This window comes from Thalia democratica, chromosome 7, assembly GCF_965202585.1.
Source record: "Thalia democratica chromosome 7, ktThaDemo2.hap1.1, whole genome shotgun sequence".
Classification (NCBI taxonomy): Eukaryota; Metazoa; Chordata; class Thaliacea; order Salpida; family Salpidae; genus Thalia; species Thalia democratica.
The window spans coordinates 22,456,176-22,462,666 of record NC_139171.1 but is presented as its reverse complement, the minus strand read 5'-3'; positions in this window follow the sequence as shown (position 1 = coordinate 22,462,666).

Below are 6,491 nucleotides of genomic sequence, written 5' to 3'. Positions count from 1 at the left end.
AACTTATATCAAAAAATAAATTAAACTTAGTATAAAAAATTAGTGTATCACTCATATTTAGTATAGGTATACATATTTATGTACTTATTTTGTGAAGATGGTAACAGAGTCTCTTAACTTTCTGTAAGTTTCAAAAAACAATTTAGTACACAAAAACAAATTTTTAACTCGGACAGCTATTTTTGCGTCAAACTACGCGTTCGTCTGTTTATTCTTGTAATTTGCTTTCCAGTAAATTAAAATCTTGTAAAAAAAGCGTGTTAGGCGCTGTGACAGTTCTACGAGGTTTTTTTTTTTTTTGTTCTGAGTTTATATATTTGTACAACCATAACATTGTACTCTGCATTATAAAAAACTAACAAAAATGACTAATTAATTACTGATAACTGTATATAAAAATAGACTGACAAATAAAAATATGTGGATAGTATTACTTATCATCACTAAAGTAATATTAAATAAAATTTAAAAATAAAGATGTACCACCTAAATCTAAAATTCAAATATGTACTAATATATAATATAACGTCAATTTTTAGTGTTGTTTCTAAAAATTTGCAAATACACAAAGCTAAAAATACTGTCATCAATAAAATCAAAACATAATAAAAATTTACAACTTGTGTAAAGTATTAAACCTCAATTAGCTTGAATCATTTTTATATACCATTGTGCAAGTTTATTTCAAACTATGAATTGAAACTCCCAGTAGGTTGAGCCTATATATACATTCTTATACTGTTTTAAATTACTAATAACTAGTAAACAGTGGTTAAAATTAAGTTGTTAAATTGGTACTTATGAAAAATAAGTAACGCTTTGAGATTTAAGTGTAAAAATATTAACTTTATTTAATTAGTAATCTACTTTTATTTCATAAACCAGTAATCTAGCGAGATTAAGTTGTAAATTTTTAATTTATTGATGCTAAATTAACAAACTAGAACTAGTGCTAAAACTAAGCTTACCAATTTTACAATATATTCGACTGATTAAAACTAAAAACTTAAAAAGTAAAATGCTACAACAAATTTAACTAAAAAATTAAACGCTAACTTCAGCTTAAGGCGATAGTTTTTCAAAATTTAGTATTAGTGAGTAAAACTAATGAAAAAACAGTTCTAGACGTTTAAATAAAATCTAAATGTTTGGTATAATCAAAGTATGTACAACATATGTATCAGTAAAACGCTATTAAACTTTCAAAAAAATGTCTTGAATTATTTCTTATTCTTTAAAGATAGTAAAATTATAACTAATCAAAATTAATAGAATTTTTCAAACGGTTTAAATAATTTAGTTTTGAAACGACTCAAATATTTTAATCGAGTCATTTTTTTACCTAGATATTAATGTAATTAGATTTAACAACTAAAGAGTTTTTTTAATTCATTTTATAGTTATTTATAGTAGTTTTATTCATCATAAACGCCTAGAGCTTCAGTGTTTCATTAAATTAGCGTTTTTAAGAGAAATCAAACTTATTTTGAAAATTATCTTTCAAAAAATCAATAATTATTTTATTGCTTATAATTTATATATAAAAATTGACTTTGTAAAATACATAATGATTACAAAAGCTTTTAAATTTTCTTAGGTGAAGTATAAATTAAACCAAGTAGTTATTAAAAGCAATTTAATGAAACTTGACCAATGTTTACAAATATATAATTAAAAAAGTTTCATTTATATTCATTAGATTTGAAACAACGAGTATATGTTAGCTATTAACCTGGCTACCATAAAAAATATTCAAGTAACTATTTTAAAATTCCACAAACGTATTAGCTAAAACAATAAGGAGCTATGATTTATAAATAAATTTTAATTAAAACCAGCTATAAGAGTCAATTGTATTAAACTTTTACTCATACAAAGTTAAATAAAATGTCATATAATAAAAGTAGAAAACTTTTTTACAACAATAAAACTCACCTGGCTCGTAGCAAGCGTTTTTATATACCACAATCCAAGTCTATTTCAAAGTATTAACGAACACACTTAGTAGATTAAGCTTATATAAAGTTCCTTAAAGTGATTTAGATAACTAAAAACTAATAAACATTAATTAAAGTTTAATTTTAATTTATTACTTATCACTAAAACAACGCTTTAAGGTTTAAGTGTGAAATTAACACCTCTATACAAATAGTAATCTACTTTTATTTCATAAACACATAATCAATGAGTTTAAGTTGTTAAACAGACAAGTTTTAATTTATATTCCACTTATGATGTATTAACAAACAAATTTATTATTTAAGCCAGGCTTACCACAAAGTTGTTTGACTAACTAAGCTAAAATGATAGCTTGTAATAATTTATAAGAAGCAAAAATTTCATCAGGAAACGAAACTATAAGTTAAGCTTGTGTCGATAATTTTCAAGAATCTACTATTTGACAATCTGGGGCATCGTGTGAGGTGGAGCGTTGGATCGGAGACTTAAACTAATGAAATTAAAAACTCTTTACGATAGTTTAAAATAGTAAAACTGTTTTATATAATAATTTTTTTTGTTTACAAACGATTTGTTTAGTATTTTAATCTTACTAAACTGAATTTTTTAATTACGGGGTTCATTAAATACTTGTAAGTTTTCAAGACTCCATAACAAAAATACCAAACGTTGCGATTGTTGTTAAGTAAAACTTAGATATGAATTGTAATTGTGGTCACAGTTTTAAAATTTAAACAATTTAAAAAAAAAAGTAATTTACTATTCATTTTTCAATTAAATGATGATAATTTTGTTAAACTTGTAGTATTAAATACAAGATACTTGTAAAAATAAAGCTAAATAACGTTTTCAACAAAAACTAAACATATTAAGTCCTTTAGTTAATTTATTTCGGAAATAAATAGTAATCAACAAAATTTGTTTTTTTAATCTCGCCAATGTGTTAAAATTTAAACCTTCTACTAGCTTGCATTGAGTGCAAACTCACGCTTAGCAATCAACAATCTTTGATTTAAAAAACGATTGCGGAAAATAAGAAACACTACTGTTAATGCGTTGAAATACGACGGTGGTATTGATCACAATTAATTTAAATTCTACCGAATACGAAACGAAAAAATTGTCATGGAAACAAAGCAGATCACAATGTCTTCATTTACAACACAATTCAATACAAATGGAGTTCGAAATGCGTTCAGTTGTTTACAAAATATTCATATAAATTTATTTATCTCAAATACTTTAATCATTTTTTTCAGTTTACTTTTTGTTTTTAAAGTTTAACTGTACGCTTGCTCGCACTAGATAATCACTTTAGAATTTTTCTAAATTTTCATTAACTTTTACTATAGCTAAAACTCGTAGGAACATAAGGAAAATTTTTCTATTGTAAACTTGTTTGAAAAATAACTTTTTTTTAAAGTTAAGCTGAGTAAAATAAAAAAAAAGTTCAAATTTTGAACATAATTTTTTTTAATTCAAATTGTATATAAACAAAAGTATACGACATGAAATAAAAAATAAACAAAATTTTTTAAAGTTTTATTTACTCTATTAGTCAAAGTTTATATTATTCTTCAAATAATTATATCTAATGTTTAAGGTAAAGATATAAATATGTATCTCATAAGCATACTTTTGGTTTTTAATAATGAAATTTGATTGTGTTTTTTTATATCTCGAGTTTTTTTTTTTTTTTAAATTAACATAAAATTGCAAAGCTTTTTAAGATTATTTTGTGAAAAATACTTGTTCAGCTTAAAATAAATTATATTATTATTTAAACGTCTATAGCTTGCTTCTTAAATTTTTTTTTCTTAGCCCCTGGTAGCTTTGGACATTACCGGTTGAGTACATACTTTTACGCTGTGTTCGGAATGCGTACTAAAGCGGCTTGTAACTGTATTACTTGGAATAATATTTGAAGTGCTTATACTAGGACAAAAGTCATTTCTTTTAATCAGCATCGAAAAATTGACAACGAAGAATTTTATAAAATTTCAACTATTTTACATCTAGAAGTACTAACCGTGTATAATTTTTTTTTAATACTTTTTGTGAACTACAAAATGCTACCTATTTTCTGAAAAGTAGCCTAGTTTTTCTTATAAGCCTAGGATGTTTTAACAGACTCATTTTAACTGACTGCTCGTACATTATGCTAATTTTTTAATAAATTTTAGTTAAAGTTAGTTAAAATTACACTTTTATGTCTTGTAGACTTAGAGTAGAACAATTAGAACAATTTAAAAGTAATATCATACAACGACCAGTTTCTCAATACTTTATTCATATTTGTTTATTAATATTATATTTAAACATTTCAACAAATGTCGCTTTCAATGACGCACAGCGCGTACCGGGAGTACGAGTAATCCGAGCAGTAAGTGTCGAAAATATAACTCCCGTCGGTCACCACGCAGTTGTACTCAGTACCGTGGCTGCCGTAACCGCTCGCCCACTCGAACGGGCTCTCTGTGACGTCATACTGCTCCCCGGATGACGGGTACCTCCACTGGCCTTCTGTGTACAAATCCGTCAACCCGATCCAGATGTGGCCGAGTCAGCTGGCGTAGGCCGATTTCAAAATTGCTTGTATCTGACTGAAATAAAGAATACAGTAAATATTTTGTATTTTGTATAAGTCTTGTGTTTTACTTGTCTATGACCCAATTACTAGCACTGTGCACAAAATTTACAAAGTTTATTAAATCATGTAAAATAATTTGAAGTAGTTTTATAACTACGACAGTTTGTTTGATTTTAGTAGTTAAGTTTCACTTAAAAATAATCTCTATGTTATATGAAAAAAAAAATTATACGCCTTTATAAATAAAAAATACTTGGTTGTAATTTTTATAACTACTAAGAATTATTATTATGAATTATTATTACTTGTGATAATAGGTACCCTTTTTTCCGATTGTCTCCATGAGCACATCTCCACCTAGTAACAAACACATCCCTCTTGAGTGTTCGAAAGTCGCCTTATTTGGTGTTAAAATAAACATCTTTCCTATGCAGTTTTCTGAAATATAATGAATAAATTATTATAAACCAAACACTGTACTGTGCGTTGTTTGTTTTAGTTTTAAGCAACCTTAAATATTAAAATAATCATTTTGAACAGTCAGTGTTTTATTTTCATTTTAATGCTTTATTTTAATTAATATAAAGAAAGCTAAAAACTGCTTACAAATATGAATTATATTGTACAGTTCTAAACACTGTTAATGACTTCAGTTTAGTTTAATTATAAGAAATAATTACGGAATATTTTAACATAAACTCACGTTGTACACACGAATCGCTGCAGACATCTAAAACTTCAGCTGATGTATAGACAAGAAGTGAAAGTAAGAATACAAACAAATTGAAAATAACCATTTTATAGATAAAATAAAATCTGTCTAAGGTTATAAACCATAACTTTGTTGCTGCTAGTTAAAAAGATAAAAATCAACAAAAGATTCTCTATACATTTTTTAATTACGTGTCTATTTCTTTAAAAAACTTTGTTACTGTTAAATTTTGTAAACAGTCAGTTTTTTTAAGTGACAAAACTAAAGACTTGGTCAATAGTTTATGTACTGTAATCTCGAGGAAAGGCCATATGTTATAAAATTCCAGTAAACTTAATTTCATCAGTAAGTAAAAGTTCAAGTTTTGTAGCTTAAATGTTATACAGTAATAGGCGCATTATCTTAGTTTTTAATTTTGTTTTGAGTAAATAATTTGTTTACTCAGTTAGTTTACACATGCGATAAGTTTCTAGAATACTTGAGTGTGTAAAAATCCGTTTTTATGTTTTTATAGTTCAGTAAAAGACAGCATACTTGTTTTATTAATTGTATCAACGTTTGGTTTTCCTGTTTGTTGTTTACAATACAGTAGAAACCTGACATTTCAAACACAGAAAAAAAGTGTTTACCTACCATTTTTGATTGAAATTATACTCATTTTACACTAAATAAAAGCTAATTTCTATTTATTAATCAACAAAATACGATCTACTCTAGTTTATTTTAAAATAACAGATTTTTACAAAGTGTTTTTTTTGCATTAGTCAAACAATTCATACTAATCTACATTTTGTTACTCTAACTTCATTTGTTTGATAACATATCTTAAAATTATTTTAAATTATGGTTAAATTCCACTTATTTTTGAGACTAAGTGAGTGTTTTACTTGATCTCTACCCGTAAAATTTCTATATGATTTAAAGCTAAGTTGTAAAAATTAGTTTTTTTTTTTTATGCTCCTTTTATACTAATCGGCTTGTCAAGATAAATCTGAACGAAATTAAGTTATCTTAATAGTTTATAAATTTCAAAAGTTATTATACATATATTTTAAAGTATAGAAACGGTAGTTTTATTAAACTTTGACATTTCTATTACAAGTAAAGCTATAAAGTATTCTAATTTAAAGTTATTCAGCTAATCTATAAACTTAATCTACAAATACAAGTACAAACTATTTTTTATTATAAGTTATACTCTAAAATATAGTTTGACAATATTTTTTGTAA